The sequence below is a fragment of the Miniopterus schreibersii genome (assembly GCF_964146895.1).
Source record: "Miniopterus schreibersii genome assembly, chromosome: 10".
In the NCBI taxonomy this organism is placed as follows: Eukaryota; Metazoa; Chordata; class Mammalia; order Chiroptera; family Miniopteridae; genus Miniopterus; species Miniopterus schreibersii.
The window spans coordinates 4811923-4824823 of record NC_138110.1 but is presented as its reverse complement, the minus strand read 5'-3'; the positions used below and the strand labels follow the sequence as shown (position 1 = coordinate 4824823).

The following is a 12901-nucleotide window of genomic DNA, read 5'->3' as shown; positions in this document are numbered from 1 at the left end:
ATGCTCTGTTGTCAAATTCTTAAAGTTCTTAATAATTTTTTAATGTTTGCATTTTGCGTGGGGCCCTGCAAATTATGCAGCCAGTCTTGTAGACAGGACTTGCTTGGATTTATTTTCTTTTGGAGGGCCTCAGGGGGCACTGGGATATTTATGATGAGCTAGAGCACTGGAAATGACCTGGTACCTAGGGGGCTTTGCAGCCCCTGGTTCTTGCACTCATGAGATTTCCAGGGGCGGACAGGGAGATAATAGTGTGGCTGGGGATGGAGACAAAAAGGACATCCCTTCCTCCTCTGGCAGCTGACAGGACAAAAGCATGACAACAATGCCTGGATCATTTCTTGATGGCCAAATGCTTTATATCCATCATTTCATTCACCCCCATGAGAACTCTGTGAAGGGGGCACCCTTGTGTGGGATCAGCCAGGTAAGGAATTTGCCAGATGTCATGCAGCTAGTAACCATATAGAGTGGGGATTTGGCTGTCTGAGCTCAGAAATCCAATGCAAGTTATTTCTTCTCTCAGGTCTTAGTTTCCTCGTCTGGAAAATGGAAGCAGTTAAAGCAACCTTGTAGTATTGTTGGGAAGATTGGTGAAGGAATATATAGTGCCTAGTACACAGCATATATTACATGCTTGCTAGATGATACGTGTGATGATGGTGGTGACGCTAGTAATGATGGTGATGATGATGGTGATGATGATGGTGATGATGGTGATGATAGTGATGCTGGTGATGGGATGATGGTGATGGTGATGCTCATGATGATGGTGGTGATGGTGATGATGATGGTGATGGTGATGCTGGTGATGGGATGATAGTGATGTTGATAATGGAGATGGTGATGATGATGGTGATTGTGATAAAACACTTGATGATGGTGATGATGATGTGATGGTGATGCTGGTGACAGGATGATAGGATGATGGTGATGATGTGATGGTGATGCTGGTGGTGATGTTGGTGACAGGATGATAGGATGATGGTGATGATGATGATGGTAGTGGTAATGATGGTGATAATGGTGACAGTGATGATGGTGGCGATGGTGATAAAAGAGATGATGGTGATGATGAGGAGAGTAACGATGAGGTCAAACTATGTTAGACTGTTTCTAACTCTAACTCTGATGACCCACATCTGCCCTCCAAAGGGCATGTCTTGCACCACAGAAAATATTCTTTTGCTCCTGAATGTATTAGTGTCCTGTGGCCTCCATACCTGGTTACCACTAACTGGGTGGCTTAAAGCAAAGGAAATTAACTTTCTCATCGTTCTGGAGGTAGGAAGTCCAGGCGTGGGCAGTGCTGATTATGTCTAGAGGCTGTGGGAGAAGCTGCCTGTGCCACTCCCCTCGCTTGAGGCCTCATCTCCAAGACTCTGCCTTTGTCTTCACATGGCCTTTCATTCCTGTGTCCTTCCCTGTCTCATACTGTATAAGGACACTCTGTTTGATACAGCACCCACAATCCAGGATGATCTTATTTCTGTTTTTACCTTGATTATACTTGCAAAGACCCTATTTCCAATAAGGTCACATCCTGAGGTCTCAGGTGGACATAAACTTGGGGGGGACATTATTCAGTTCACTACACTGAGGTGGATCAGTGGGGGATCCAGGGAAGTGACATGGACATGTCAGGCCCGGCCCCCGTCAGGGCCCCAGCCCCCGGCGCTGCGGACAGGCCCCTTGCATTCGCAGTGTTCACCAAGCGGCTGTCAAAGCAGCTCTGTTCGGTGCTGTGAGAGTTCTGGTGGACTTGCCCTCTTTGAACCTTCAAGGGTGGTGACTCACTGGGAGTCGTCCTGGCGTGTGCTGGGCCAGGAGTGGATGGCGGACCCAGCCCCAGAGCTCCTGACTGCCCGAGTACACAGCCCAGGGCCTCCGCCCCATCTCCATGGAGCACATGTGCCTCCGAGCCTGGGCGAGGGGAGGCCTGTCGGCCTGTGGGCGGCTTTCGCTTTTCGTTTCCTCCCTTAAAGAAAAGACTGGAGGAGAGGGTTGGAGTTTGCCATCATTGTGGGCAGGCTGCGACACGCGGAGGAGCCGAGCCAGCTTTGGAGAATGAGACCGGCACGTTGGAGTCCCCGTGGACTGGGCAGGCCCGCTCCTATGTGGACCAGCGTCCCAAGTTTACTCTGCCTCGGGGACAGGAAAGGGTGCGCGCCTCGGGAGGGGAGCGTGCCGCTCAGAGAAGAGGGGTGCTTCCCTGCTCCTGTGAGGTTAGGTTGCCAGGTGACCCCTCACCCTTTCTTAAGAGTGAAACAGAGCTCTGTTGAAAAGGGGGTTCCCCCACTTCCACCGGCTCACTCCGGACACCCCCTCTCCTGCCATCCTCACCCATGCCAGCCCCGTGGGTCTTCCCATCTCCTGAGGTGAGGACAGGAGAGCAGCTGGGAGCCACACACACTATTTTCAGAGAGAAGACTACCCAGAGGGGTGTGTGGTTGGTGGAAGGGAGCGCGGCACGGAGGTGACTGTAGGCACCAGTGTCCTTTACCTCGTTTCAGGCGCTGAAGTCTCCAGGAGGCCTCCCCTCTTCGGGGTCCTGACCCCAGGACTGGGGAGGCCGGAGGCTCTGGGTGCCCATGGGAGTTGGCAATGGTTCAGACGACAGCAGATGATTTCTTTGCAAAGGGAACTTCCCTAAATAAAAGAAGATTTTGCTGGTTTTATTAGTCAGAAAAGACGAATGTGGGTGGGCAGGAGGGCATGGCCGAGTCTTTCATTAGTGTGCTAACGTGAATGTGCCTCTGACAGTGATGCTGAGGAGAAAGAATAGGAAGGAAAGGGGGGGGGAGAAGGAGGGAGAGAGGAAGGAAGAGAGGAAAAGGAGGGAGAGAAAGGAGTGAAGACCAAAACTAAAGAAAGAAGGGAAAGAAGAAAAGAACAGAGTCAGAGCCACTCCAAGGAGATGGCATTTAAGCAGAAACCTGTTTGGGCCGTAAATGGCATCGGGGTGAGCAGTCCAGGCAGGGGCGCACATGCAAAGGCCCTGGAGGTAGCAGAGAACCGGGGGTGTTGAAGGAAGAGGGCAGAGAAGACTGACTGAGCCTCGTGCGTTTGGGGTGCACGGGCTGGATCTAGACCACGGGTCCAAACTCCTCCACGCCAGGCAGGAAGAGAGGCGGGGAGGGGGATGTGGCAGCTGGGGCAGTCTGCCCCGGAAGATCGCTGCCACCTGGGCATGTTGCCAGGTCTTTGATTTATGAGAGAGCAGGACTACAGATTATTGTGTGAAATCTCACGTGTTTGGATGCTGGCTTCAAATGTAAAGACTTAAGAGTGGCATTGCTGACTTAACGGGGACTACGCTGGGATTGACTGGGGCCGCCACGCTGGCACTTGCTCCAGGTCTCCGACCCATGTGGACCAGGGACTTGGTCATTTGTGGGCTGTTCCAGAGCACAGCAGTTGTCACCCCTCAGTCCATCTCCAGCAGAGCTGGGCCAAGTCACAGGAATAATCCTTTGCTTCTCCATCTGCAAAGCTGGCCAAGGGACTTAATCCAAGTAAGAGCGCAGCCAGAAGGAAAAGGGCGTGTCTTCCTCAAAAAGCCTTGAATAAAGGAATCCTATTCAGGGCCTGAAAAGCCCAGTGTTTCGGTGAGTGGCAGCCTGTCCAGGCAGGTCTGTGCATGGTGACCTCTTACAGGAGGGAGTTTGCTGTTTGAGGGCTCGCTGCTCCTGCCCATGGAGGAATCTCAAGCAAAATCTAGCCCATTTGGTTGCAGTCTCTGCTTTGATGCTGCAGAAATTGGTCCTTAACCTTAGGGGGTTATGAGAAGGACCCTCCTGGCCACATGCGGTTCCTCCTGACTCTGGCGTGGAGAGCCGCGGCCCAGCGGAGGGGAAGGCTGCACCGAGACTGTCAGCATGTTGACGCATTTGCACTATGAGGTGGCGGGTATCTAGCTGAGTTGCAGAAAGTCAACCAAATCAAGGCTCGTGGTTGCAAGTGACAGAAAGTAATCTCAAACTGGGTTAAACAAATGAACAAAAGAAGGTGACAGCGTCGATGGACCTTGAGGGCATTATGCCAAGAGAAATAAATTAAGAGAAAGACAAATACTGTGTGATCTCACTTAAATGTAGAATCTCAAAAAACTAAACTCACAGCAAAAGAGATCAGATTGGTTGCCAGGGCAAGGGGTAGGGGGCCGAGGAAATGGGTGAAGGGGGCCAAAAGGCAGACTTCCAGTTATAAAATTAGAGTCCTGGGTTGCAGTGTGCAGCAGGCCAACAGTAGTTAACATGGCTCTGTGATATATTTGAAAGGTGCTAACAGAGCAGATCCTAAAAGTTCTCATCACAAGGAAACACAGTTCGTAACTAAATGAGGTGGCGGATATTAGATACACTTACTGTGGAAATCATTTCATAATATATACACATGTCAAGTCACTGTGTCATGCAGCTTAAGCTTATAATTGAGCTTGTAGGTCAATTATATTGCAATAAAACTGGAAGGAAGCAATGAAAAACCAAACAAACAAGAGAAGGAATAGATTGGCTTAGGACACTGAAAAATCGGCCCTTTGGTACTTGAGGGGAATGGGAAGAATTTCTGTCCCTTTACCCTGGTTCCCAAACACCGTAGTATCCACATTCCTGCCAGGAAGGTGAGGGATAGAGGGGGGCAACTGGTCCGCCTCCCAGCTGAGTCAGCCCCTTAAAGAACCCCCCTGAGTGCAACGTTCCCTGACTGCTGCTCGCATGTCAGTGGCCACACACTGCGAAGGAGGCACCAAGATGTGGTCTTTTAGCCCAGCTCATCTCAGCCCCAGTGAGTCCAGATTCCTGCTAGAGAAGCGGGAGGAGGTTGGGTAACGGGCAGGCACCCAGCAGTCTGCGCCACGGGGTGTGTTTGTTTGCTTTGTTTTGCTCTTTCTGAAGCCACCATGTGTATAGAGTTTAAAGTAAGAGTCACGAAAGTCACATACCCACGGGCAGGTGTCCTTAAATGAATGAGGCAGGCTCAGCAGCAATGAGGCACTAGGGAGTGGTGGGGACTGGGGCAAACTGGAGAGCTCATAGTCATCTCCAGGGAGCTGCCAGTCAGATCAGCTTATACTCACCATGTGAGAAAGAGGAGCCCAGCATTACCAGAGCCTCTGATTTTTTTCAAGAAAAGTATATATACACTGTTTTAGATGAAATCTTTTGATTGTTAAATGAGGTTAATGAATTCCAATTTATCTCCAAAGTAATTTTATGGTCCAAATAACACACAATTACAAGCTGGATCTCACTTGGGGCTGACATTTTTTTAAAAGTCAGGCTTATTGAGGAATAATTTACATATAACAAAACCCACCCTTGTTAGGTATATAGTTCTATGAATTTTTGGATTTCACCAGTTTTTCCATTAATGTCCTTTTTTCCTGTTCTAAGATCCAACCCAGGATACCAGATTGTATTTAGCCCTGGGTTTTTAAATTTTTTAAAATTTATCTTTATTGTTGAAAGTATTACAGATGTCCTCTTTCCCCCCCCATTGATCCCTTCCACTCTGCATCCACCCCACCCCAAGGCCTTCCCCACACCAATGTCTGTGTCCATAGGTTATGCATATAAGCATATAAGTTCTTTGGTTAACCCCCCCCCCACTCCCCCACGCCCCCCTTCCCTCTGTCTGTTCCATGCTTCTATGTCTCTGGATCTATTTTGTTCATCAGTTTATTTTGTTCATTAGATTCTACATGTGAGTGAGATCATACGGTACTTGACTTTCTCTGCCTGGCTTATTTTGCTCAGCATGACACTCTCCAGGTCCCTCCAGGCTGTCCCAAAGGGTAAGGATCCTCCTCTTTTACAGCTGCGTAGTATTCCCTGGTGTGAATGTCCCACATGGTGTGAATGGCCCACAGCTCTTTATCCACTCATCTACTGATGGGCACTTGGCTGTTTCCAGATCTTAGCTGTTGCAAATTGCACTGCTTTGAACATAGGGGTGCATCAGTTCTTTCTGGTTGGTGTTTCGGGTTAGCCCTGGGTTTTTTAGATGCAGATTTTAACAGCTCTAGAATCAGGGTTCATCTTATAGTCTGTACTATCTTACAATGATAGCTGGCTGTATTTTTTTCTTAGTGGCCCATAAAATTATAGAATGTCTTAGGTTTAATGAAATACGTTATTATTATTGTTACTGGATCTCCTTAGGCCTCCACTTCCTTATCTGTAAAGTGGAAACAGTGCTCACCCATACAGATGTGGGGTGATGAAACGAGAGACTCCACAGAAAGGGCCTGCACAGAGCTCGGTGCACACTGAGCACTCGCTAGTCAGTGGTTAGTGCTAAACCAAAATGTACGCTCTCCACAGTGAGCTCGGGCTGGCGAGGCCACCTTCCCTTCTCTTTCCCAAAGTCGAAGGAAAGTTGCCGAGAGCCCTCATTTCTTAGCAGCTTTTGTTCTCCAAGCACGAGCCCACAGGAATAGCTACCAATTAAAATAGCAAAGTTTCAAGTGACAACATTTGCAGAAGAGCTACAGATGTTTAATAAAAGCGCAGTTGCTGGGAGAGTGAGACAGCTACCTCTTCTGGAAGGTCTGAAGCTACCTTTCAAGTTTGCCAGCAAATTTGCTTTTGTTAGAACAAGACACTATTTTTACTCATGCTCAGGCCCCCAGCTCTGATACCTTTTCTCCTTTGCTTTACCCTTCTGAAACCCATTCCCTTGTTCTCAATGGCATGTGTGTTTTCAAAATACACCAGCCTTTACAGAATTGAGAAAATGAAAAAAAAAAAAAAAAAAGAAATTTAAAAAGTGGCCTGCAACCCCACTGCTCAGATTGTCACCATGGATGCAAGTTCTTTTAACTTTTTTTTTTGATTGTTAAGAAATAATACTATAAAAAAAAATTAGAAAACATAGAAAAAGCAAGAAGCAAAACACCCCCTCTCATCTCACCATCCATATTACCAATGTGGAGACATGTACCCTTTCAGAGATTTTCACACTGATGTTTTCATCTATATTTAAAATATTACAATCCTCAGTAGCCGAGAGCCGGCCCTGAGGCAGACTAGCTGGATTTAGATTTTCCCACCACTGCCAATCAGCCATGTGCAACTGTGACTTCTGTAGGTCTCAGTTTCTCTATGTGCAAAATCGGGATGTCATTGGAACCTACAATTGTGGAGACCCCTGCACCGTGCTTGGCACAGTGAGCTCTGAAAAATGGCCACCAAGCAGTGTGCTCGTTTCCAGTGGCTGCCTGACAGTTCTCATGCAGAAGCTAGTGACTTAAATCAACACCTGAGGGCTACCTCCCATTTATTATGTCACTGTTTTTGTGGGTCAGGATTCCAGGCACAGATCAGCTGGGTTTGCTGTTCAGAGTCTCACAGGCTCCAATCAGGGTGTTGGCTGGGGCTCACTGAGGTACTGTCGCAGATGGTTTTGGAGTATTTTATAAGTGTTGGGAAACGAAGGCATGCAAGGCTGGTGCTAGATGAATCGGGTTTAAAAACTGAAACCTGCTTAGCTCTTTAAGAACAGATCATTGATTTAACCAGTTGCCTCTATGTGGGCACTTTGATTGATGCCAGTAATTTATGCACAGCAACTTTACATGGCACACTGAATGGGGTGGATGTGTACTAGGAAACATTTCTCCTAAAAGTTTGCCATTTTCTTTGACTAGAATAGGTTCTGATGATTGGAATAGACTTTTGAAAGCAGCACAGCTAGGCTGGCAGGTGGGCTCAAGCGTAGGCTCTCAGTGCTGCTCAAAGACCAGTGTCATTCCTACGGCAGCTCTGAGTCAGTCACATGCCGCTGCTCTCTCAGGTGAGGAACTGCCAGTCACAGCACACAGCAGAAGAGCAGCTAACACAAAAAGGTCACTGTCCCTTCATGTTGAGGAAATAATTGAAGCAGCTCAACAAATAGCAAAATGAAAAGAAATAAATGTTCCAGAACAAGCTGTTATATTCATTTGGTATCAATAAAATTGTCCAAAATAAACCAGAAGACCATGGCGAGTTATAGCTGTGTAAATGATGAAATCTGATATTTGCTGTTTAAATTCAGCAGCCGAAAGAATCCCTTTGTAGAGATGGAAAAGGAGTTTACATGCATTACTTCCAGACTGCATTATTCTTTGGAAAAATATGACCCTGCCAGTTAGTTTGGGTCTTATTGTTACCTTTGCCTTCACGTCCGCATCATGGTGATGACTATGGCATGTTTCCTGGGCACGTTCTCCACAGCAGGACAAACAGTGGGCTTTAGTGAAAGTAGGCTGAATAGCTAATGGCCTTCCTTTTTGAGGCAGTTACTTATATTCCCAAATAGTGTAAGACCTCGAAGAAGAATCCGCTTCGCTGTGCGGCTGCCACAGAGGGAAAGGAACCATGAACCCACCTGGGCACCAAGTGGGCCTTCTGTCCTGGCTGGATTTTCAGACAAATTCAACAGTAGTTTCAGAACTTGGACCTTGGTGCTTCCATTTCCTGTAAGCACCGCCCGACACAGGCCTGTAATGTAGTTCAGCCTGTGATGGTGGTTATTGGTAACTGTCATGTTTGTTAACAGTCTCAGTTGGCCAGCTGTGGGGGTGGGTGATGGTGCAGGGGACCAGAGAGGACATTCTCACAGGCTTGACTGATGTATACCTTTATCTCGATTTGATCTTTAATGTTCACACTCCCGTGACTCTGCATGTAAAGCCTTCTCTTTAATACTGTGGTCAGATCGTAGATTTTGCTTCCAACATTTAGAATACCACCCAATTCCCGAATAGTGACCTGGTTAGCTGACAATGCTGCATTGTTGCCCAGAGTGACCAAAGCTCTTTCAGTAATTACAGGGTCCTCAGTGGACTCAGGCAGAGAAAGGAGTTCCCGAAGTGGCCAGCATTTGGGACGCTATCCTGGGAACCATTGGTTAAGTCTTCTGCGGACCAGGCAGGACGCAGCCAAAGCCCCTGGCCCCACAGCAGCCTGTAAATGCAATAGCAGGCGCGGCCCGAGGACCAGGCCCAAGTCCTGGGCTGCCCAGGCTGCTGCCGGGGCTGGGGCGCAGTGCAGGCCCTGGCGTGGGAGGCTCTTGGGTGCCAGAGCAGAGGCCTGAGAAGCAAGCAGGTCCCACAGCCATCCGAGCTGGAGCTGAACTCTAAATATTTGAATACTGAATTTTCCCAACTGCAAGTGAAATAAGACTCACCTGGCAGAGCTAAAGGGGTTAATATAGGCAAAGTCCCTGGCCACTGTGTCAAGCGACTGCATTATTACCCCCTTCCGCAGGTGGGGAGACAGGCCCTGAACCCTGTAGAGATGTGCTCAGGGAGGGTAGCTAGTCCCTGCACCTCCAAATCCAGCTGTCACCCCAGCCTTTGATTAGTCACTTTCCCTTGCCCATCACAGCACCTGCGTCCGCCCAGATTGGCTCTGACAGGTGTGAAATCTTTGTTTTTTTACCTTTTCCCCCTACAGACTTCAATTTTGTCTGAACAGAACAGAAGCGAAGGCAGGGAATGGCGCTGGGCTTCTCCCTCCCTGTCCCTCTGCCACGTGGGGCCTCAGGTCTAGCAAAGCCACCAGTGCTGTTATCTTTTCTGCTGGAGGTGACAGATGCAGGCCCAGGTCTGGACTAGGACTCAGGACTCTAACTGGTTCTCTCTGCCCTGATTTTCTCATTCCAGGCACAGGAGCCTCTGGGTTTAAATGCAACTCGCTGACTCCAGCGCATTTGCCCTTTTGAGCAGGAGGCTGAGGATCCTGGACTCTCAAGCCCAATTCCAGACAGAAATGTTTCTTTTTGTCTTCATGCCATCAGCTTTGAAGCCATGTCACTGTGCAGTCACCTAGTGTGGCCTCTGCCTGGCAGCTGGCTCAGGCTCTGGGGGCCATGGAGGGAGGGTGGGTAATGCCAGCCTCGTCCACCACCAGCTGGCGCATCTGCTTATCAAAGGCTCAGCCTGCTTTGGGGGAGAAAGTGGGAGCAGAAGGACCTTCCAGTGCCTTCCTGTTGCCCTATTCTATATATATATTTTTAATCCGCATCTGAGGATATTTTTTCCATGAGTAGAAGGGAGACAGAGAGAGAGAGGAGAGAGAGAGATGTGAAAGAGACATATCAATTGGTTGCCTTCCGCACATGCCCCATCTGGGGCCAGGGATCAAGCCTGCAACTGAGGTCCATGCCCTTGGCCAGAATCGACCCCAGGACCCTTCAGTCTATGGGCCAACGCTCTAACCGCTGAGCCAAACCGGCCAGGGCTGCCTTGTTCTATTTTTAACAAGAGTCCAGTCACTGGAGTTGGGCTGCTTGCAGTCAGTCTCATTTTCTTCCACCCTGGCCAAGACACTTAACCTGTCCAAGCCTCAGTTTCCTCACTGGCAAAGCACACGATGGTCGTACCGCCCTAACAGGGTTGTCCTGAGGATGACCCGAGCGAGTGCGTTTAAGCGCGGCAGGCAGTGCGCACTCCGTAAGTCGCTGTGAGCAGCCGTGTGGAAGGGCCCTGCCGGAGACAGCCCTGCCCGCCTCGCGGACCTCGCTGCTTCCTCTCCCCAGACTCGGCTGCGGCCGCCCGGCCCTGCCTGCCCTTCCCGGCACACACCAGGCTTGTGCCCTCTCAGGCTCCTTCTGAGAAACGTGCCCCAGGTCTTTCCAAGGCAGGCTCACCTCCCCATCCCCGGGCCAGAGGTCACCTCTTCCAGGAGGCCCCTGACTACCCCTTGCCCTGCCACTTTCTCTCTCATGACCCTGTTTTATTTTATTTTTATTTCTCTCATGACCCATCTGAAATTATTTGATGTACTTCTTTCTTTGCTTGTGCATTTTCTGATCTACCCCAGCAAAGCAAACTTCCATTTTTAGGAAACCTGTCTGTTCAGGAAACCCGGAGCGCCTGAAACAGCTGCAGTACACGGTGAGTGGTCAGTAATGACGGCCGGGTAAGCGGCGTGGAAATCGGCTCAACTCCTCTGGTGCGAATGGGGCTGGTTGCGCTTTTGGCCTGTTAGCTGCCTGGTGTTCCGAGCAGCCCTGCGTATACTTTTCTCCTTCTAATTCTGCGACAGCCTCTGCAGTAGGTACCCTTGTTGACTTGGTAGCACAGGTGAGGTGACAGCCTCGGAGAGCTTAAATAACTTCCCCGAGGTCACACAGCTAATAAGCCGTAGTGGCTCAAAAAGGCCCAAGTCTGGGTCTGTCCGGGTGCTCCCTTGGCCCTCGTATGAGCGAGGTCCTGGAACTCTGGGGGAAGCGGAGAAGGGAGTGTGCGAATCCCCTGAGAGCAGTGGTGCCGAGGCGTCCTGTTTAAAGCACATCTTTAGCCTTTCTTACCCTATTAGCATCCAAAATTGCATGTGAGCCTTCTGCCTCGCCCCCTCCTCTCCGGTGCATAGGTGTGGTGTAGGTTGGATGGATTTAGAAAAAATATATATATATATTTAAATTTATTTACTGATTTTTTAGAGAGAAAAAGAGACACCGATTTGTTGTTCCACTTATTTCTGCATCATTGGTTGATTTTTGTATGTGCCTTGACCAGGCATCAAACCCGCAACCTTGGTGTATTGGGACAGTGCTCTAACTAACTAACTCAGCTACCCGGCCAGGGCTGGTAAGGTGGATCTTGCTGCCCCATTTTATGGGCAGGAACACTGGGGTTCTCGGCTCAGCAATCTGTGTGTGGGATGTCCCCCTTGGGAAAGGTCTTGGATGAGACCCTACTCCTCTGGGAAGCCTTCTTGGACCAGCCTTGGTGAGCTGTTCCTCCTAATGTCACACTGCCCAAATGTCCCCATCCTAGCACTTGCCCCAGCGTGTTGCAATTGCTCATCTCATTGCCTGTCTCTCCGGCTAGATCTGTGCTGTTCCCCTCAGTGGCCACTAGGCCAGAGGCAATTTTGTTCCCTCCCCCAGGGGACATTTGGCAGTCTGGAGACATTTGTGGTTGTCACAGTGGAGGATGGGGCTGCCACACAAGCAGGGGTCTGACTGCGTCTGTCTGGGCTTGCTAATCATTGCAAATGCAACACTGAGCAGAGGCTTGACACAGACTGGGTGCTGGAAGCAGGGTCTGCACTCCTGGGAGCTGGCCTGATAGGGCTGTAAACACCCATCAGTGAGCCCACAATTACTCCTCCCAAGCCCAGTATGTAAGGCAGCTGCCAGGGAGAGCTCCTTCCTCTGGGAGGTGCCCCTGGTGTCCACTGTCCCTGACTCCCTGACCAGGCCCCCGGGTCTCCCAGCAGGGTCTCCTCCCACCCTCCCCGGCCGAGTGCTCGCAGGTAAGCCACGTACGCCCTCGTTTTGGAGCTTCTCCACTTGCAGACTGCCCCTTCATGGTCCTCATCAGCAGGTAGGTTCAGTTAGCTTTTAAATCTAGTCACCTGAGCCAGGACCCTATGGGACTTAAAGGCAGATAAAGGGGAGCAGTTGCAGGCTTTTGGTGACTTTAATTATCCTGAGCACATGGGTTGCTTGACCCCAGAGGGAAAAGGGACGAGCTCCAGAACACATATTTGGAAACCTCCATCCTGTCCTGACAATGGGCTTCTGAGAATAGGACGAATTCATCGTTACACAACAGGGGGAGGATTGAGCAAGTGTCTGCCACAGCCGGCACCAACCGGATTGGACCGCAGTCTGTCCCTGGAGGTTCAGAACAGCCCTAGAAAGGTTTACGGACTGGCCGGGCATGGCTTTGAGGGCAGGACCTGTTCTAGGTGGCACTGAGAGGGTGTCCAGAGGGACATATTTTGATCATGAACCTGGCCTTTGATTCCCTGAGTAGCTACTCAATTGTAAACACCAAGCAGCCTGCCTGGGAACTTGGAATTTACAGACATGAATGACTAGTTTGTTTTATTGTAAAAGTTCCTGGGATTTTTACCCCCTTAAAAAAATATGACCGTGAGAGTAACAGGTTTCTTGTATC

At 49.6% G+C, this 12901-nt stretch overlaps 1 pseudogene across 1 annotated transcript; it reads right to left on the bottom strand.

The window, feature by feature from the left end:
* Nucleotides 1–8259: 8259 nt before the first annotated feature.
* On the bottom strand, nt 8260–12540 carry LOC308562767 (armadillo repeat-containing protein 10 pseudogene; annotated as a pseudogene). The gene is made up of 2 exons: nt 12511–12540; nt 8260–8876 (listed from the first exon to the last, which is right to left on the bottom strand). The product of its transcript is annotated as an armadillo repeat-containing protein 10 pseudogene (transcript).
* Nucleotides 12541–12901: the final 361 nt, after the last annotated feature.